The 22,519-nt window shown below is 40.0% G+C and overlaps 1 long non-coding RNA gene across 1 annotated transcript; it reads left to right on the top strand.

Moving 5' to 3' along the window:
- Positions 1 to 6,336: 6,336 nt before the first annotated feature.
- Positions 6,337 to 14,454, top strand: LOC123760301 (uncharacterized). The gene is made up of 4 exons (XR_006773144.2): positions 6,337 to 7,338; positions 8,628 to 8,777; positions 9,527 to 9,733; positions 13,224 to 14,454. It is a non-coding gene; the product is annotated as an uncharacterized lncRNA (long non-coding RNA).
- The last annotated feature ends 8,065 nt before the right edge of the window (positions 14,455 to 22,519 follow it).

Here is a 22,519-nt window from a genome sequence, read left to right on the forward strand (position 1 = left end):
TCCGCCTTGCCTGGAAATGTTCATATCTTCTTGGTATTCGCTCGCATTCCAACCTGTCCTCTCGCAACCCGCCCTCCTAATAGAGCGTCGCATTTTGACATACACTTCACCTAAGGCCAAAAATTGTCGTACTAGAAAATGGGAGCGGCTGACGAAATTGACATACTGTCCCGTTTTCTGTTTTGGGTCCTCTGGTAGGCTAGGATAAGGGCACTTTAGTACGACAGTTTCTTGACGTTGGGAAATCTTAAGAGGACAGACTCGCTCGCACAATACATCGCAGTTTGACGTCAAAATTCCGAACGGCCAAATAGAGGGGTGCTATAAATCACAGTAGTTCACAAACATTCTTGTTTTCGATGCGTGGTCGACAGGTTAGGTTAGTATAGGTTGGAGCTTTTTAGTAGTTTCTGTCCGTTGAGGCAACTCGAAAGCCCGTGCTGCACATTCAGTTGTCTGTCTCCAGCTGACTAAGAGTCATGAATCTCAGTGTAGCATTTTGCTTTTATTTGTATATTAAAAAGAGTTCTCACATTTTTCTGAAGCCACTAGCACGCATAACTGTTTCGGGCAATGCTGATACATCTTCCCTTGCATGAATCATCTTTATTTACTCAGTAAATAGGTCATGCACAAGCATAAACTTCGACGCTGTACAGCTTCGGGTCTCATGGGACAATTAGCTCCATTTTCAACTCATGGATCAGGGATCCCGGGTTAGATTCCCGGGCGGGACAATAAGGATTCAACCCGTCCTCCTAATCGTCACATTTTGACTTATACTTTACGTCTTAAGGCCAAAAACTGTCATTCGAGAAAATGGTAGCGGCTCGTGAAAAAAATTTACATAATGTCCCGTTTTCTGTTGGTGGGTCTTCTTGTAGGTTAGAATAAAACTCTTTAGTCCGACAGTTTCGTGACGTTTCCTTTCACCTAATTGTTCTGTTCAACTAGGAGTAAAGAGGCACCCTAGAGTTAGCAACTATTGGTAGGTTGCATCCTGGGGAAGGTCAGTAGATCGACCTTGGGAGGATCTCGTTACAAGTCTAAAGTATATGCAAGCAGGCTTCCTGTCCCCGACAAAACGCACTTATGTTTACGTCTATTTCTTCTGTATGTGAGTATTATTATCATACTTTAAAGACCTGGAGTCAAGTGTGCTCTGGTTCTCGATGTATATACACTGAGTTTACTTTAGTCCTTGACAATGTTCACAGTAAAGTATTAAAGTGCTAAAGTGCCATTATCCTAACCTACCAGAGGACCAAAACAAGAAAACGGAACAGTATGTCAATTTCGTGAGCTGCTTCCATTTTCTAGTACGACAATTTTTGGCCTTAGGTGGAGTGTACGTCAAAATGCGACGTTCCACTAGGAGGACGGGTTGCTTAATAATCCTCCAGCGGGTGAAAGGCCTTAAACCCAACACCAAACCAATTTCAACTTAAATATTTTGTCCATGATTATTTATATTCATATACTTAATAATAATATTTATCTAATTACCCTACATAGGTTAATCCAGACGAAGTATTTAGTTCATGTTGGTCTTCACCTCTGGTAAGGATCAGGCCCGATACGGCACCCTTGGGAGATTATAATAGTGGGCAGAGGTCTGGTGGTGGTGGGGGTGGCCCGGGGGTGGGGCGCCCACGGTTGGTTGGTGGGGGTGGTGGTGTGATGGTGGGGGTGTTGTGATGGTGGGGGTGGTGGTGTTGTTGTGATGGAGGGGGTGGTGTTGTGATGGTGGGGGTGGTGGTGGTGTTGTGATGGTGGTGGGGGTGGTGGTGGTGTTGTGATGGTGGTGGGGGTGGTGGTGGTGTTGTGATGGTGGTGGGGGTGGTGTTGTGATGGTGGGGGTGGTGCTTACCCAACATAGTGGCTACATAACAATAACTATTGGGAGAGTCAGGTCCAAGTCTTTATTTATTTATTTATATACAAGAAGGGACATAGGGTTTATGAGAGTACATAGCATTGATTATTTTTACATTCTTGAAAAGCCACTAACACGCATAGCGTTTCGCGCAGGTCCTAATCTAACAGATAAATGTAAGTAGCTAATTTCTAGCAAAATTGAGAAATGTTAACAGGTACATTGTAAGAAAATGTGACGAAGATTAGTAGGTACATTATATATGCTTCGCAAACTGTCATTCTGATAACTAGTGCATATTATTATAACCTTCTTGACTTTCCAGTAGTTTACCATACCTGACCTGAACGTTGTAGATGGAGGTCGCTTCCACGACTTCTTTCACTGTATTCCACTTGCTGGCCCGTACTGAGTACGAGTATTTCCTCACATTTCTTCGACTCATTTACATTTCTACCTTGTCCTAATTTCAATTTAAAGAAGGTGTCCTTGTACGTCCTTATCTCTTCCCCTCATTATCTGAAGGTAGTGACTTTGTATGTAGTTCTCCTAATTCACGTTCTGATCGTGTTGCAAACCTCAGGTGGGGGTGTGGGGGCAGTAATGGGTGCAGGGAGGGAGTGTAGTGGAGGAGGACGGTGGGGTGGGCTCTGCAAGTAACCCTCGAGCAAGATTTACTGAGAACAAGAGAAGCTGCATAAACAAAAGTTCGTCGTTTACATTTCACGGTGTAAACACTGCAGGAATTTGCAGTAGGACGATGGCCCATCGGGATGGGAGGTGGGCCAGGGTGAAAGAAGGCGGACCAGGGAGATGGAAGGAAGGCCCTGATGAGGGAAGATGGAAAGCAGGCCAGGGTGAGCTAGAGTGATGAAAGGCAGGTCTGGGTGAGGGTCTGCCTACGTTTTGTTTCCCCCCGAGGAGTAATTGTTCTTGTGGGTACATTTCCGTATCTGATAAGTTGAGTGGGATATGGTGAACCAGTCACTCTTGCCCATTCGTTTGTGTAGATGCCTCGCCAGGCTGGGCGGCCCTGCCATCCCCGCCTCTGTAGTACTCTCTGTTTCATCGTTAAGCTGATCTACCCCACTATTTCCATGTGTTCTTCTCTCTGTTGCAAGGGCTGAGGCCATGTAGGCCAGGGGTGAGGGAAGATGGGCCAGGGAGAGACCATGTTGGCCAGGCTGAGGCTAATGTGGACCAGGGTGAGGGAAGATGGGCCAGGGGGAGGCCATGTGGGCCACAGGTGAGGGAAGATGGGCCAGGGAGAGGCCATGTTGGCCAGGCTGAGGCTAATGTGGACCAGGGTGAGGGAAGATGGGCCAGGGAGAGGCTAAGTGGGCCAGGGGTGAGGGAAGATGGGCCAGGGAGAGGCCAAGTGGGCCAGGGGTGAGGGAAGATGGGCCAGGGAGAGGCCATGTGGGCCAGGGGTGAGGGAAGATGGGCCAGGGAGAGGCCATGTGGGCCAGGGGTGAGGGAAGATGGGCCAGGGAGAGGCCATGTGGGCCAGAGAGAGGCCATGTAGGCCAGGGGTGAGGGAAGATGGGCCACGGTAAGGGTGGGTGACTCACTGGGCATGTACGCCACCACCGACCGAGACGTAAACACAGAACATGAGACTGATAACATCTGCCTCAACACACCTGTTCTCAAAGGAATTTCTAGTTCCCATAAACATTTTTTTTTAGTTTTTATTAATAAATTGGCCATTGGTAACCTGCAGGTGTTGCAAACGACGATAATAATACATACACTCTTTGCTATCCTAAGTGAATATATATATATATATATATATATATATATATATATATATATATATATATATATATATATATATATATATATATATATATGTATGTATATACAACGAGAGAGACTGTGTGTGTGAGTGAGTGCATGCAGTGTAGACTGAAGACATCAAGGTGCAAGACTGTCAAGATTAAGGAGTATGGTGTATGTAAATAGCCATCGAGTATGTGTATTTTGATCCCCGTAAACTTGATTTTATTTTGGTGGCGACAGTCACTTCCTGATGGTAGCAGAGGGGTGCTTTTTATTCATCCCAAGTGCCCTATATTCGCTCCTGGCATGTCCGCCAAGATGCCTTGATAGTCCAGCTGAGGGTAAGGTCTCCAGTTTCTTCCCTAATATATTTTGCCCAACCACTTGAACTGGACGACGGTGGAGACATCTCCCGTCACGCAGGGTGCAGTCGCCCCTCCACAGATCTCCAGTATCAGCTAATGATACTGGTAATGGCTCAAAAGAACCACCACTTACGGGCTATTCATGCCCGTGCCACCTTTTTGGGTGGCTTAATCTTTATCAATCAATCAAATCAATCTTAAACTGGACGGTAGAGCGACTGTCTCGCTTCATGTAGGTCGAAGTTCAATCCCCGACCTTCCAGGTGGTTGGGCACCATCCCCCCCCTCCTGGGATTTCCCCGTCCCATCCCAAATCCTGATCTCTTCCAAGTGCTATATAGTCGCAATGGCTTGACGCTTTCTCCTGATAGTTCCATTCCCAAATATTTTCAGACAGCAATCTTTTTTTGTTATTAACACATTTATGTACATCTGCATTTGTGCAGCAACAAGAGTTCTTGAATAAGGCAGCAGTGATGCTAAAAGTCCCCATCTCGCAGGATGGTTAGTCATACAAATACAAATATTTATTCAGGTAAAGTACATTACATACATACAAGGTGAAATACAAAAGTTGATGGATTTATAGATAGAGCTAGTACATACAATGCCTAAAGCCACTATTACGCAAAGCGTTTCGGGCAGGAAAAACACTAAAACTAAAACTTAATACTAATTGAGATTAAAGTATAAATTGTGTTGAGAAAAAATTAGAAAAAAATGAAAAAAAAGTCATGTGATCAGTAGCCAGCACTGGCAAACTCTGGGTGCATTATGAGGATATCTTCAAGAACATCGAGAGTGAATAATGTAATTGCAAAGTCGGTCGTCTCGTTGTTATACTAAGTAATGAAGCTTGTGATATACTTATACACGTTATTCAGCAGTTCATTGGGCGAAGTTTTTACAGTATCTTGAACGATATCATTTACCACTAAACCAGGATATAATTTATTAAGTTCACACATCTTCAAATGTCTGTATTTATAGAACATTTCTTGTATTGTTGTCTCTCTGGAAACAACAATATATCAGTGGAGATTTTGTTGCATGGTATCGCTGCAAGGCAGACAAGATATTGAAGGTTTAGCGAAGGATCAATTCAGGTTTTTCCTTTTTGTCTCTTTTTTTTTTCTTTTAGCCTACACCCTCGCTTCATAACCTCATAATGAATATGAATAAATGCTTGAATATTTATGCCTAAAAGTTAATCAATCTCCTGAGTATTGTGTTCAGTGTGAGGCAGGTGGTGGTCAGTGTGTTTAAGTTCAAGTATGTTTATTGAGATAAGCAAGAAATACATCTCAAAGGGATAGAGTAGCTTAGGCTATTTCTACCCCCTTGGTCAGTGTGTTCACCTAGTTGTGCTTGCGGGGGTTGAGCTCTGCTCTTTCGGCCTGCCTCTCAACTGTCAAGCAATCAACTGTTAATAACTACAATTTTTTTCACGCACACACACACACACAGGAAGCGGCCCGTACAGCTGTCTAACTCCCAATTACCTATTTACTGTTAGGTAACAGGGGCATCAGGGTGAAAGAAACTCTGCCCATTTGTCTTTGCCGGCGCCGGGAATCGAACCCAGGTCACAGGATTCCTGTCCCGCCTGCTGTCCACTTAGCTACCAGACCCTAGTGTGAGGCAGGTAGTGGTTAGTGTGTGTGTGGCAGTATGTACACTTTTATCGAATCACTAACAGCAGCAGTATCGTTTGTAATATATATGTTGTTGTTATTTTAGATTCAGCTGCTCAGAACAAATGTTCCAAGCAGCACGGGTTATGGTGAGCCCAAAATGTGTGGACTTGTAGCTTCGATAACAATTAACACAATACTACTGAGAACACGAAGTTTAACCTTAAAATAATCAAATAAATGATGTATATTTATTTATTTATTTATTTATTTATTTATATATATACAAGATATACCATTGGGTTTGTGAGAATACATTGGATAGTACAGTATTTACATTCTTGTAAAGCCACTAGTACGCGCAGCGTTTCGGGCAGGTCCTTAATCTAGCAGATAATTTTAAGTAGGTAATTTCTATCAGAATTGATAAATGATAAAGATACATTGCAAGAGAAAAATGAGATGAGAGAGCTTAGTAAGTATATTAAAGCACATTGTTATATTAAAGCTCTGATTGATTACATTGACAGCTTGATTAGTAATTTAAACAAGATTAATAGACACCATACATCAGATTGACAGCACATATAAGACAGCAATGATCAATGATATATGAAAATAATAATTGTCCAAATAAAGATTATAATAATAATAAATATTTTTAATCTAAATAGATGCTATAATTTGGAATGTTGCATGAATAAGTTTTGTAAACAAAATTGCAATCATAATATAACCCATTTTTTCTCTCCTTTCAGCTTAAAACCTCAATTTAGAGACGACTCAGCCGGATATCCTGTAATGTGCAAGACTTCAAATGAATTATATAATTTTTGTGTTTATGAATATGTTTATATATAAATATTATCTATGCTTTCTAATATGTACATGTGCTTAATTTTGTCTGTGGAGTTGAGTTCCTATTCTTGGGCTCCGCCTCGCTGCTATAACTTACGTGGTGTAGCTATAGGTGACCTTTCCTACAGCTTCTTACAAGACAATGTCTTTGGTTTATGAGCCAAAGACATTGTAATATATATATATATGACCAAGTAATATGTAATATATAGACCAAGACACACCTAGTTGTGCTTGGGGGGTTGTGCTTTGGCTCTTTGGTCCCGCCTCTCAACTGTCAATCAAATTGTGTGCAGATTCTGGAGCCTATTGGGCTCTATCATATCTACATTTGAAACTGTATAGAGTCTGCCTCCACCATATCAATGCTTAGTACATTCCATTTGTTAACTACTCTGACATTGAAACAATTTCTGTGAGTGGACACACCGCCATAGTGACGGTACTGGGCAGCGTCGCTCATCTTGTGAGTGGACACTCCGCCATAGTAACGGTACTGGGCAGCTTCACTTATCTTGTGAGTGAACACACCGCCATAGTGAAGGTACTGGGCAGCTTCACTTATCTTGTGAGTGAACACACCGCCATAGTGACGGTACTGGGCAGCGTCGCTCATCTTGTGAGTGAACACACCGCCATAGTGACGGTACTGGGCAGCATCACTCATCTTGTGAGTGAACACTCCGCCATAGTGACGGTACTGGGCAGCATCACTCATCTTGTGAGTGAACACTCCGCCATAGTGACGGTACTGGGCAGCATCACTCATCTTGTGAGTGAACACTCCGCCATAGTGACGGTACTGGGCAGCATCACTCATCTTGTGAGTGAACACTACAACACTCCCCAATAGGAAGAAAACCGGCTGGGTTGTTCATCCTGTCACTTGTACCCAGACACAGCCTTGATTTGCTTAACCGTCTCAAGAGAACAGCTTCCCAAACAAGAAGAGTAACATTTACCAACCACTAAACATTTACATTATCTTGCGGGTGTGAAATGGGGGAAATACTTTTAAGAACAGTATCTATATATGACAAATTGATTTCCTAACAATGTGGGGGTTTGTTAATTGTAGGCCAAGATGACGATGTCTTGATTATTTAAGTTTTTGATATTGAAGAGGGGGGAAGTTTATTGGATAATGTCGGTACTGGGGCAACAGGTCATTTGTGGCTAATGCTATTATGTGTTCTGTGTGCTAATGTTCTGTGTGTTATACATTTTTGTTATAAATGTTTATATTGGAGAGGTCTACGAGCACCTGGCGTGTTTGAATGGGTTAAGATCAAATTGTTTACAGGCTCTTTGGCAGTGTGTTATCCAATTGTCAAAACTGTATACCTGTACTGTATATTGTTGGATTAGGCTGTGTTAGGTTAGGTTAGATTCAGTGAGGTTAGATTATTGTCAAATTGTATGTGTGTATTTTGACAACGCTTGTTTTCAACCCAGGCTTGTTTTCTGATTGTTAAAATTGTGTATGTTAAGTTTGGATTCATTATGTTAGGTTAGGTTAGGTTAGGTTAGATAGGTTTTAAAATCTACTGGTGAATCGTGCTGTGTATGATGTGACTTATTGGCTTGAATTTATCTATTTGCTTATAGGATGCTGGGTGCTGGGCACAGAATAAGACAGTTATTTACCTGAATTTACCTGAAGGGCCACTATTAGTAGTGGTCGTCTCGACGAGGACAGGAAGATGTCGGCTTGTCGAAAGGACAAAGTTATGATTGCCCTTCTGACATATATTTTGGGTCCAGGTAATACAATAGGGTTCATTCTCAACCCACAATCGATGAACTCGTGGTTTAAATCCTAGACGGAAGAGAAATGGTTGGGCACATTTAATTTCAGCTAATGCCTCTGTTCACGTAGCAGTAAGTAGGTATTCATGAGTTAGTCAGCTTGTTGTGGGGTTATATCCTAGTTGTTGTCAGTAATTCTACCTGGGGGGGGGGAAGGACCTCGATATAAGCCTAACGTGTATGAATACACTCTGGCTTCCTGTCACCCTATTTGATGAATTATTATTATTATTAAAGTATATAATGCAGCATTCCTATGAAGGTCCCCATTGCTACTGTAGCCCTCTCCTTTTCATATTTCAGCTGTGAGGAAAGCAGGCACAATGTTCGTAAAGGAGAGTGCTCAAATTTCAACAACAGGCAACAGCCCCACAGTGAGAGGGACTGAAGTTGCCCGAACCTGTACATCATCGAAGAGTAAGCCAGTGTATAGTTTTCACCTGTACAGTGGAGGTAAGTTAATTACAGCTTCATATTTATAATCATTGGAATTGTAGGATCTATTATAATTTGTATTTCTATAAATGTTTCGTAATTATTTTAAAAATATTTTTTAACAGGGTAAATTCTTAAATTGCTGTCATACAATTAAACCACATCTAGTTAACTTTCCAAGTTACCTATTCCTAATATCCTCCAATCTCCTCATGGTTTCTCATCTCTTCTGAAAGTTTCAAACCCCAGATAATGTTACATTTTTATAAGGTAATGTTCCTGTACTTAAAAAATGGCACCAATATTATTTTAATTTGGAGAAATGTAGATATTTATACTATGTAACCATTTCATTATCTAAATATGTACTGTACAGTACTTAATTGTGCAGGCTAGGAATAATATACATCTGGCTCTAGTGATCTTGTATTTCCTTTTAAAAAAATTAAAATGTCTTAAATTGCTGGACTGTCAATAGTATTTACTTGGAAATTTTGTCTTAATGTTAATCTAAACATTTGACAATACTCATTTCATAGATACTGGGGGCAATACAGTACTGAGAAGGGTAGGCAGAATGCCAGATACATCAAGAATTTGGTAAGTTGAAACAACAGTTGCAGAGCATTAATATGGTTAACCAATTTGCTGCTTAAGCTAGTGCATTGCAAGCTCAATTTAACCAGCTGCACGAAGGAAAAGATATTTTAAATGGTGCTACTAATTGATTTAAATTTATTAACTGTTGTGTTTGTTTTCTCCCTTAGGCTAGAATCTGCTCCTCAAAGAAAGAGAACTATACTTCATCAGAGCAAGACGATAATCTGTACCGGAGCAACAGATATCTGTACTTTTAAACATCCCTGATGAGTTATACTGGTACAAGAAACAAACTGAAGAACACTTAAAGTAGCCCCAAGGCTGTCAGTGACAACACAGCTCACAAATTTCCTGTTTTTCCAAATGCACTTCAGGTTAGTGGAAATTAAACAATTAATGTGACTTATGTTCTATCCTTAGAAACTTGTTTCATTGGTAAGTGGGTTTGTGCTGTTAATGGACGAGATTAACATGCATAACTTATATACACAGTTGTTGCAAGTCTCTGGACACTGTAATTGACTGAAATTGACTGAAATTCTAGAGTTACATTTTCAGTTAGTGTCTGGATAGTCTCCTGTTGAATTTTACATTAAGTACTTAAGGGTTCTTGAGATGTCATCATGGGTTTGTTTATTTGTGTTGGACATGCATAATTTGTGTAGATTTGGTCACCATGTTACATTTGTGTTGGGGTTTGGATCATTGTTAAACCAAGGTCACACTTTACAATGTTATTTATGATTTTTTCAGGTCTGAATTTGTTTGCTAAGGCCTGGCCTTGCCCATACTTTTGTCTCTTAGGTTGACAAGTATTTGTTAAAGTACACCAAAAGTATGTCTGCTTGACTAGGCTTCTTTGCACTGTCTGGAGTAGTTTGCTACAACATACATTCGGGGCCTGACTGGCTGATGTAATGCAGGCAGAGGGGAAGGGGGGGTCAGAGTCAGTGTTTAACATTAGGGGCAAAATCTATGCACTTCTCACTGACAGTTGTAACAGTCATATTCAAATGTATTATATCTTGTGCATGGTCCATTTCATATATTGAGAGCCCCAGAACTGGCCAAGAAATCTGGAGCTGAACAATAAGTCTTCTTTCACTTTGCTATTCTTAAAGATTCTCGGAGCTGGATTATTCCTTTTCTTATCTTGTGTCCATTATTTTATTATTAGGAGCATTGCTGTGGCATCCCTGGAGTTGAACGTTCTCATAATTCATCCAAATTATTTTCCTGACTGATTCTTTATACTCACTAAATGTCTGGTCAGCTGACATCAGTTTCCCCAGATCCTTTTACATGTTGTTGTTCCTTCTATGAGTAGATCTGCTTATGTCTTGTACCCTGTATTTTGTTTAAGCTCTTCATTTTAGCTCTACCATACATAGGTATGGTATGTGCCACAGGAACTACTAACTTGTTCCAACTATCTACCACTGTTTGCAAAAGTGAACATTCCAATTTTGTTTTGGCAGATTTGTTTCCTTAGTTTGAATCTGTGTCCAGTTGTTCTTGAAGTTGCCATTTTCAAAAATTCTTCTTAATTTTGTCACTACCTGTTAATATTTTGCACTTAGTTATCATTATCCTAAGGTATCTATCGTAGAGAAAATCGTAGTGGTATCTATCCTGAGAGAATCCTAAGAGAGGAAATCATTCACCATCCTTCAGTGAACAATCTTGTAAAATCAACACAACAGGGGTTTGTTAAAAATAGATCCTGCCTTACTAACTTGCTCACATTTTTGGAAATGGTAACCAGCTACTCAAAGGACTTCTAGTTGATGTAGAATACATGGATTTTGCTAACATCTTTGATAATGGTACCACATGAAATACTGGCAAGGAAGTTACAGGCACATGAAATAAATGGTAGATTACTGGAATGGATAAAACAATGGTTAAAACATTGAAAACAAAGGGTTGTGCTAAATGGGATTGAATCTGGCTGAAGAAATGTGGTAAGTTGGGTACCACAGGGGTTCCACTTTAGAGGCCAAACCTTTTTTGTTACATACATCAGTGACATAGATGAGAATATTACAAACCACATCATCAAATTTGCAGATGAAAGAGAGATTTATTTTAAATTAAAAATGATTAAATGATATTGAAGCCTTACAAAGAGATCTACATGCAAATGCTTTTTAATATTGATAAATGCAAGACCTTGCATGTGTTGCTATGCTCCACATGCCACAACTACCAAATTAATATTATTACATTGCAGCAGATTGATGAAGAAAAGAACTTTGGAGTGAAAATCCACCACTCGCAGAAAGTTGCAACAGTAAAAAAAGCTACCCAAACACTTTGAATAATCAAGCGTACCTTTGACTCAAGGAAAAGGAAGGTAGTGATTCAATTGTATAAATCTCTAGTGTGCTCACATTTGGAGTGCTGAATCCAAGCATGAGACCTCATCTTCAGAAGGACATATCTGCTTTGGAGAAAGTGCAACACTGAGCAACAAAAATCATTCCAGAGCCAAGTCAACTCACGTATCAGGAACGGTTGAGGGCCACTGGGCTAACAACAGTACAAACCAAGCATGACAAAGTGGATATTATTGAAACTTTTAAAATACTGAACAATTTGGAGGATGTTGATCTGGACATTTTCTTCAAATGGTCTGATGTAACACAAACAGGGATCAATGGTTTCAAGCAAAACAAGCCACAATGTCTAATGTTACACAAACAGGAATCAACAGTTTCAAGCAAAACAAACCACAATGTCTGATGTTACACAAACAGGGATCAACAGTTTCAAGCAAAACAAACCACAATGTCTGATGTTACACAAACAGGGATCAACAGTTCCAAGCAAAACAAACCACAATGTAGGACTGAGACCAGAAGGTGCTCTTTTCAGCAGTGTTTTTTCTTTTCAGTGTTTGTTCAGTGTTCTCTTTTCAGATTTGTTCAGAAGGTGGTTTTTCACGTATAGGGCTATAAACCCATGGAACCATCTACCTGCCAAAGCCATAAAGGCCAAAACTCTGTTACATTTTTAAATCCAGCTGGAAAAGATCAAGGCAAATAGAGGGATCCTTCAACAACTGCCGGCTTCCTATCCTCGTCGAGGCCACTAGTGTTAGTGACCCTCGGGTAAATTGGCTCTTTTTTTTTTTTTTCTTTTGTCGTCTAGCTTTGTTACATTCAACACTGCTAATCCCTCCTTGTAGCTCCTACTTCTCAGTTCCGGAAGCCATTTGGTTGCCTGTCTTTACGTGTTTGTGCATGCATACGTAAGGGTCCGGGTAATTAATTCCTATAAAGTTTTACTTTATAGGAATTATTGGTTAATGCAATAGGAGCCATTCCTGCTTAGATAGGCCTGGGGTTTGACCCCGACTCTCTTCCTTATTACACTTGCCATACAATCACAATTTACCGTGGAAATTTGCATGAGGCTAACCACAACTGTCTGGCCTCCAGCCTCGGGCACTTGCATTATTCTCTTTTTATAGAGAAAATGTTTTATATTACAATATATTGTATTATGTAGTCCATTTGTTTATTTTCTATAGCTTTCATTTAAACAAATCACAAACAAGTTTAAATATTTCATTTAAACATTAAACAAATCATTTAAACAAGTTACAAACAACTGATGCAGATGCAGGGCATCATACATAACATTAATTACAGTATATGCTTTCCCTGTGCTGTTTCTACCTTATTTACATCTGATGGAAATGTATTCTAGTTGATTTTACCAAGTTTCTTTAATTCTATAGATATATGAATTACTTTGGAAGTTTGGATATCTTTTTCCTTGTTGGGTCCTTCATTTACAATATACAGTATGTAGAATAACTGTTAATACAATTTTAATAAGGTAGAAAACTTTCTTCAGGTCAGTTGGAGTCATCTGAATGCAGTACGAGGAAAAGTGTGTCCAGCAGTGATCTCGGAGCAAACGGGTTGCATATGAAGAAACCCATGTATATCTGTAGTGACTTGGAGCTTCCCGATTCTGTGGCAAAACACGAGCATCTGCAACCACATGTTGTGTAATGGACACATTTTCATCCCGATGCTGTAATGCAGTGTCTGCTACCTTTAATTTCCCAATTCAATGGTATATTGCTGCATCATTCAATCATTAATATATACAAATCTTTTTTCTGACCATTCTTTCAGGCTATGACCCCTCTCCTGGAAGCAAACCACATGGTTAGCTCCCCATGTTTAGTGTGGAACCAGGTCCTTATGAGTCATAAAAGCCTATCACATGACCAGAAGCAGAATCTGGTCCCCCTCAATAGATGCATAAGGAGTCTAGGAATTCTAGATCAACCCATTAGCCCTTCCTAGTTCTGGTTTTCAGGCAAGTGTTGACAATTCTTTTGGACTTTGTCCTGTAGGAGCATGTTATCACAACTGTTCAGATTAATATGCAGATTCATTGAGATGTCTGTGTGGTTCATTTCTTGTGTGGACCTTGAGGGAAGGGAACTGGTGATTGAATGCTGACCTGCAGGAAGAGATACGGTTGTGCTACTGTAAAGCCCAAGTGGTTGGACATCATTTTCTTATACATATAATTACTAAGATTGGTTTTCAGTGGTGCCGTCTATGTTGGAATTACTCGATGCACATCTTACACCTGGCGAAGACCCCCAACTGGGTCTGGACAAGCTACTCGGGGCTTCCTTTGTTTCCTTCCTCGAATTCATCCGAGTTAGTGTTTACCAAACACGCATGATTAGAAGCTACAACAGACTCCCCACCTGAGCTTTCCATTTCTCCTTGATCACCCTTACAGATTAATGTGTTTATGCCTGACTCTTCAGAGAGACAGATACCCAGAGCTGCCCATTCTTGGGCTGAGAGGGCAGGAATTTTAAAGTCGTTTAAACACGCCAAGAAGGCAGGCACACAGCTGACAAAAAAATAGGAGATAGTTATTTGCAGCATGCTCCTTTCATAAGAAAACCTTCAGTTTCCCGTGGTACACATGACATCAATAAGGAACTAATCTCATTGAATGCGAGATACTGTGACGAAACATTTGCTACCCTATTACCCGAGTTGAACACCATAATTGTACGAACCAAGACCCTGAAAAATATAATATCAAAAGCTCTTGGTTAGTACTATAATTAGATCACAATGTTGCCTTTGATGCTGATTTTGACAGATCCTTTATTCAGGACTTAATGGAAGGGGCTCATAGAGACACCTAAATTGCAAAGTGCTTGCTGTTCAGCATTTTGTTGATCATGTAGGCCCTGCTTACTTGTGCTTATTGTTGCGGTCACTAGCCTACAAGATTGGGCAGTGACTTTCATCACTGAAGATGAAGATGACTTTATTAAGACTGAACAAGACATTTTGTTAAAGGAACATAGACAGACTCCACTACTGTGGAAATGCTTACCTGCTTTCCAGAACACTAGTAACTATACCATCTAGAAGCCTATTCTTAAAGACTACCAAGATCTAAAAAATCTCAGTTTTAGTTCACCACCAAGCCTGAAGGATTTCAGGCAAGGGCAAATTTATTACTACGATATGGAGAATTCGCCACATAATTGTTGGCCGCTCCTACAAAGATGCTTATTTCACATCTTCGCTTGATGCATGCCACAGAAGAAGAGGTCATTAACCTCTAATTCAAAGATGGAATTTGTCGTTGTGGAGAGAGAGAGTCAAGTTTCCACATATCTGTGATGTTCTTAAATTCTGCTAACAGTATCTCCCTAAATCTACTCATTACAGAAAGGTTTTTAAACGTTCGAATAGAGCATTAACCAGAAAGAAGTTACCTTGAAACCATCTTACAGAAGAGGCTTCCCAAGTATATGTGGCTCAAAGACAACAATATGATGTACTGCTATAAAGTACAATGTGGTTTTGAGCCCTGTAAGCTTTTACAACATACAGTAGTGTGGACCTTGAGTGAACTGTTCACCTCAGCTGTATGTAGCTAGGGATTTTTTACTCTAGTCATTCACTGACTTCCTGCCCAGTCAGAGTTTCTTGGCCTTGGAGACTCAAGTGTCTGAAATGGCCTCCTGTTGAGGATTCTCCTTTTTGGATAGTGCAAGTGCTTTTACTTCTCTGTGAGGCCCTTTGGTGGGGGCAGACTGCTGTTTGTTTTGGTTTAGGATGCAGAATTTGTTGCAAGTCCTCTTAGCTGAACACCTCATTCATCTCGCTATATTTTCAGTGTGTTAGGGATTTATTTGGAGAGTGTAACCAATGCCTGGTGCTCCAGGCAAGATTTTCTCCTTGCCAGAGCTGTAAATCCCCTGTAGGCTTCATTAGAATAATTTGGTTATGGACCTTTTCCTCAAGCCTGCTCTTGCCATGTGCCACTTTTCAGGATGCTGTATGTGTTTGGTGCATACAGATGGTTATCCCTTCTGCTTCTGCTATACCACCTGTTGTGTGGATAATTGTTTCTATCCTGATGCCTGGGATGTGCAGGAAATGGCTTGTCAGGTTGCTGTGGCTTTGCTTGTCAGGGTGATTCAGTTTGTATTATTTGCAGAGCTGTACCGGCTTAGGTTCCCTGGTGCTGAAGCTCTCCACACTGTTTGAAAAGAAATGGAGCATTTTGTCAACTAAAGCTTGCTCCATGTTTGTATCCTTGGAGGGGATGGTCCCGAGAAGGGTCCATGGGTGGACTTCAACCCTTTGTGGTGTTTAGTGTCTTCCTAAGGGTTGTCACTCCATGCAGAAGGTTTAACCTATCCTCCTTCACAATTTGAGTTAGATATTTTGACAGTCCCTTCCTGTGTGTTTTTCCAGATTCCGGTCGATTCCTTGGGTTTGTCATTTGTGCAAAAATTTAAAAATTTTGGCTGTCACTGTCTGCAGTGCAGAGGGATTTGCTTTGGTTTCTTCTGCAAAAGCAAGATCTTCTATCATTGATGGATCCCTTTTCCTTTGAGTTTGGGTGTGTGTCTAACTCTTGGTTAAAGTATGAGGTCCCATCTTCATCATGGCTTATGGACAAGCTTTTCTTTGTTTTCCTGGTGGCTTGGCACGGTTTTTGCCATACCCGAATGCTTGAGTAGCATGAAGAAGAGTCAGTCTTTAAAGAGTTTCTGGGTGGCTTGTCCTTTGAAGTACAGTACTCAATTCTTGCATGCTTGCTCTGGCCCTACTCTAGCATGTGGGTATTCAGTAGCTGCATGTGGGTTTGCCTTCCCTTTGTGCCTCCCCAATCACAAACTATTACAGGGCTCACCACCAGCTTTCTACTGTGTTTTGCATTTGGTCAGTCTCGGAGTGACCCAGATGCACTGGCTTCTGTACTGTGGATTGCATCACTTATCTGCAGTTGGAGCAATGAAGATTTTGCATGAGTTGCTCAATTGTCTTGGTCATAAGGCAAATTAAGACTTCTATTCATCTAGTTTGGAATGCCGGCAGGCTGTCCCAACCCACATCTTGGTCCTGCTCTCTAATGTTGTTCACCACTTTTTTCCCTCTTCTGTTTTGTCGGCTGTGGTGCTGTTTTTCCAGCCTCTCGGCCATGTGTTAATGCTAGGGGGTGGGTGGGAGTTCCAAGGATCGGTCCTTGCCTCTTCCTTGAGTAGGAACTGTACCGGCACTGCCCAGTTTCTGGGCAGTGCCCAGTTTCTTGGCAACATGCTCATTGGTCGTGGAAAAGGTAGACTCATCGGAGTCATCATCTTTCGTGGTTCGCTCCTTTGACAGTGCTGTGGGTGGATGTCTTGAGTTTTTGAGTCCTGGACTTTCAATGTGTGGGACCTTTTTCTGAAGATTGATTCGGGAATGTTCCTTGAAGGTTCGAGAATGTCTGCATATCACCACAGTCAATACCACCATCTGTATAGGGCTCAAGTGGCTAGTCTCTTGGTGACGCATTTGTGGCTTTCGTATTGGTGTTAAGTTGCATGGTGTTCGTTTTATTTCCTCCTCATCGTTGCTTGTTCCTTGTGTCTGTTCCAGTGTTAGTCCATTTTGTCATTGCTTTTTGTCAATCGACATCATTTTGGATATTGGCTTTCTGTTGATCTGCGTAGGCAGAGCCACCTTTGTTGGTGTTCAGCGTTGACATTTTGTCACTGCCATTTTGTAAGTTGCCTCATGTGGTTTTTCCACCTACAGCCTGCAAATACTCATCCAGAGGCTTTCTGGTCTCTGAAGTAGCACCATCACAGCGCTCTGGTGGTGTGTCATTCATTACGCATTGCAAATGGCTGACAGGCGGATGAAAGTTGAATGTTCCTTTCAAATTTCTAGGATAATTTTTCGTTTAGATAATGTATAAATGTGTCTTAAAGGTAACATAGTCATTAAATAATGTATGACATATCAGGTGTGGGTTATGTATACTGGATAAGAAGATTTGAGCTTCCTTCATAACTGTTGGCGTATCATAACTGTTTGTGATAACAGACTGTGGTAACTCGTCTTGCTTTCAGTATTTTATTATTAGCAACGATTTTTGTGCCTAGCGAACTTACCCAGTATGGTCGTCTGGCTCCCTAGCCAATGTCCCTCGGTCTCCCATACATAATACAGCCGCATTAGACTCGGCGCTCTTTTTTTATATATTTAAAAATAAAAAAGAGCGTCTTATACGCCGGCAAATACGGTACTGTATATACAAAATATATATAATATATAAATATATAATATATAAAACAGAAGTTATACCATTAAAATGGGTGTTGTTGAGAATTGGTTACATTGCAATTTTGAAGGGAAAATTCAAATCTCAGAAACTAAATTTTTCAATTTGTCTAGATTCTAAAGTTAAAGGTTTTTGATGGGCTTTACAATACAGTACTCATAGATAATATTTTGAGAAACTTTTTTTTGTGAAAGATAAATGTTATGGAATAAAATATAAAAACACCAGATTATTTGATTAAGAAACATCAATTTGACATTTTCCCAATTGAAAATTATAGAACTTTGTCTGTTCTTTCCAGTGATACCAAGAAAATTGCTAAGTAATAGTAATTTTAAATCTTAGAACTTAAAAAAATTAAAAATTACTTTTTTGAAGTTGAATAACCCTGGTTATATTTGAATGAATATAACTGAAAACCATATTCAAGAATAAACCTGACTTGGGTGGGAGAAGGCCCCTTAAGTTGAGGCAGTTTAGGGGGTCTATTCATGTGCCCATGATTGTTATTAGGTTTGTTGTGTTGACCAGACCACACATTAGAAGGTGAAGGGACGACGATGTTTCGGTCCGTCCTGGATCATTCTCAAGTCCATAATTTAATTTATGAACCATTCTCAACATAATTTAGCCACGTTATTGTGACTCATCGCCTGTTATTAGACTTATTGTGGCCTTTTCCCACTAATCACAGATGACTTGGTTGGAGATTAGATCTTGTGGATTTTGGCGTTCCAATAGTGCATTGGTGCTAAGTCTTGGAATGTTCCTTGAAGGTTCGAGAATGTCTGCATCCATGGAAACATTCATGGTCTGCGAAGCTTGTGTGGCTCCGAGTCATCTTACCTGGCAGCACTTGAAATTGAAATTGAAATAAGTTTGAGGTAAAATACACACAAAGGGATGAGGTAGCTCAAGCTATTTTCACCCCGTTCAGTACATCGTGTTAATACATACATATACACACATCCCAAACAATAAACATATTACCAAACATTTTGATAGATAAACATCTACATTTCCTAGGCAGCACTTCCTCCTGTTTTGGGGTTTACTGAACTGCTGCTTCCCTATGCCCCTGGTAGGTAAAATGTTAGTTTTTTTTTCATAGTGAAATGGGTCCAAGGGTGTCACCAAAGGTAAAAGCCAGAAATCCAGTGTTGAATGTAATCAAATGTCTTTATTGTGAGCCCCTTTTTTGACTCACAAAGTTTCTACCCTTGACTCATCTGTTTCTACCCTTCCCTTCTCGGAAGCTTCGGGTTCTTATTGGGCGGCACATGTCTGTGGGGTGTTCCCTGTTAGAGCCCTGAGCTGCTGGTGGAACTGGCTTACTGCTTTGTACCTAGTTGTCAGAATTGAAGGATTCTCCTGGCAGTTGCTCGTTAGGGGTGCTCTACTGTCTGGTGAGTGTCCCTTGATATGGATTAATTTAAGTGTCCTCGTGCCTCTAATGAGTGGACCAGAGTACAGTATGAGTCTGGTCTAGAGTAGGCTTTTGACTTGCAAGGGTCTGGTGTTACATGGAACTTACAGAGCTAGCTAAGTGACTATCTTCCAGTGAGCCACTGAAGAAATGACCCATAAAGTATCATTGTATTGCATTCGACACATGATTTTGCATCATATTGATTCAGTGTGATTCAAGTACTACGTCTTTCAAGGGTGTAAGAAAGTGGTCCTTTTTGGAAAGAATGTGTAACAGTGTTAGTAGCTGGCAATAGAGTTGAAACTGTGTTGGTTTGAAAGGAAAAAAACATTTGAAACTCCCACCAATGCAGTGAGCTAGTTCTGCGCCATGGGAGAATGTTCCCCTCTAAAATTATATAATTTTTATTTTTATTTTATTTAAATATACAAGAGTTCTTACATTTTTGTAAAGCCACTAGCATGCATAGTGTTTTTGGCCAGGTTCTTAATCCTAATTTTTCCCCGGAATACGACCCGACTAATCATTCAACAATCGAGTACCCATTCACTGCTGGATGAACAGAGGCTACAGTTAAGGATTGGCAACTAGGCAATTCTTCCTGGCCAGTATACAAACCCAGGCCAAAGCGCTCGCGAAGCGCCGGGCCTGGGTTAATAATTGATTGCAGAGACTGTTTGTCATATTTGTGATGCTATTTCTATGTTAGGAATAGGACATAGTGTGTTTACATGTCCCAGTGGTCGGCTGGCAATAAATTTTGATCCGTCCATTCTAGAGAGTGCATTTACATCTGAGCATATGTCCTGGGTCATACCATTCATTGTTTGTGAGGTCTGTTTGTTAACTAGTAAGAACTATGTACAGTTAGAATAATTGAAATTTGTGTGTCGAGTTGTGAGAAGATTGTAAAGTAACGTAACGATTTTAGTGGGACCAGTATTCAAAGTAAGATTATTCAAAGTAGTACATAGTATGTGAAAATATTACTTCTATTTTCATAGTTATCTTGTAAAGTAACTTTAAGATCTAGAAATAAAACCCTTTGTAATGATAGAAACTATTATTTTCCCTGTTTGTACACTTTAATTTTTATCCCTAGGAGTGAGGAGTTTCTGCCCAGGTACATATGATCATTGGGTTACTATAAGGATTATTGTAGAGCAGACTAGAGTGTACCTTTATATTTCATGCAGCAAAGGGATGGGTTTCGATAGTTTGTACTTCAGAGTATGGCTTAGAAGCTTGTGCCTTCTTACAAGGAAATGGAAGTTATGTGACCTTTACTTAAGTTCCTTCAGTAATACAGCAATGTTTGAAAATGTGAATAGTGGTGAAATAGTCATATATTTGGGCTTGGTATTTTTCTTGGATGGGGTAAAACTCTCCAAAACAACTCGTGTGTTGGTCTATTGAAAAAATTACACCATTTGCCAGCTTGTCATCAATGCATGACTTTGAAGAGATGGAAAGAACTTTCTAGGTTCTTCCATGCACACATTAATAATGCTCTCTGTTGAAAACACTAACTTAACTGATTACAATTTGTACAGCAATGGAGTACCAGGTCAATAAGTGTAAAACTTTATTCATCCCTAAAAAGTACCTCTTATTAACAGTTTCATTGGCATTGAGGAATCATTTAGATTTTGAGGGTCATCGCCCATAAAACCTAACATATGCATCGTGAAATTGTGCATTCATAGTCGAGTGAGTGGGTACATGTTGGATCTTGAATAGTGCATTAGAAAAAAATGACCATTGAAATGTTACAGTTTGATTGACCCCACTCAAAAACAAAGGCTACCATCTCTATATGGATGTAGCGAGTATACCTATACTCACTCCATTATCTCATCATCTTAATGGCATAACTAATTACACAAGCTATAATCCTATCCCTATTTACAGGTAACGTTTTTTCCATCCTCCTGTCTTACTGTGAGGTGTAGTAACTGTATATAAGCCAGCGATTTGAGAATAGCAAACCAGTACAATGTCAGTCAAGAATGTAGTACTCGGTGTAGGCAGTTCTAATCGACCCAAGACGCTACAGCTTCGACACAGAGCAGACAGCAGACTACGACCGCATCCAGCTGCAACGCTCTCGCTCCCCGAGTTCAGACACTTGCAATTCCCAATCGAGCCGCCACGCTCTCCCGCACAGAGCTCTACGACTCTGGCCTCACTCAGCTCTCTGCTCTGCTCCAGGCTTCGTCTCAACGTCTACGACACTGCTGTATCCAGGACTACTAAATAAATATGAAAGTCACTAAAAAACTGTGTATCTAATCAACCCAACAACGTAACATAATCGTACGTTACATGAATAACTATTACAATTCTGTGAAATTTATATGAAGATTTACTTGAACAAGGAGTGTATATCTGTGATACTCCTGCTGATACACTTCACTTTTAAAGATGTTGTCATTACAGTACTATTTGGAAAGACAAATAAATGACTTGCTTCATTGGTTATTGCTTGTCATAATACAGATACAATGAAAGTCAAAGGAAGAAGCAGAGTAAATTCCAAAAATGGGTTGACACAGCTGCAGATTAAGATGTTTGAATAAGACAAAATCCACATGTGACTATAATCATGTGAAAGTCCATTTTGATTAAATGACTCGATACTGTAGTTTCACAGGAGGAACTTGGAAATTGTCAAAGAAACTTATAATTGTTGAAAATTGCTCCTCACAATACCTGAGTTGTAAAAGTACTACTCGACACATGAAAAGAAATGCACCATACTTTAATTTTATGAATTATTTTGTTCATTGAAGAAATTTGATGAGGAATAGCCTGAATTTTTTTATTTATTTATTTATGTACTGTATATATATATACAAGAAGTTACATAGCATTGATATTTTTATGTTCTTGTAAAGCTGTTAACACGCATAGGGTTTTGGGCAGGTCCTTAATCTAACAGGTAATTTTAAGTAGGTAATTTGTAGCAAAATTTGAAGAATGTTAACAGGTACATTGTAAGAAAATTAATAGGTACATTATAGTAAAATTTGATTATCAACAGGTACTTTGTAGCATAATTTGAGGATTATTTCTAGGTACATTTGTAGAAAAATTTAGAGAATAT

Source organism: Procambarus clarkii, chromosome 39 (assembly GCF_040958095.1).
Source record: "Procambarus clarkii isolate CNS0578487 chromosome 39, FALCON_Pclarkii_2.0, whole genome shotgun sequence".
Taxonomy (NCBI): Eukaryota; Metazoa; Arthropoda; class Malacostraca; order Decapoda; family Cambaridae; genus Procambarus; species Procambarus clarkii.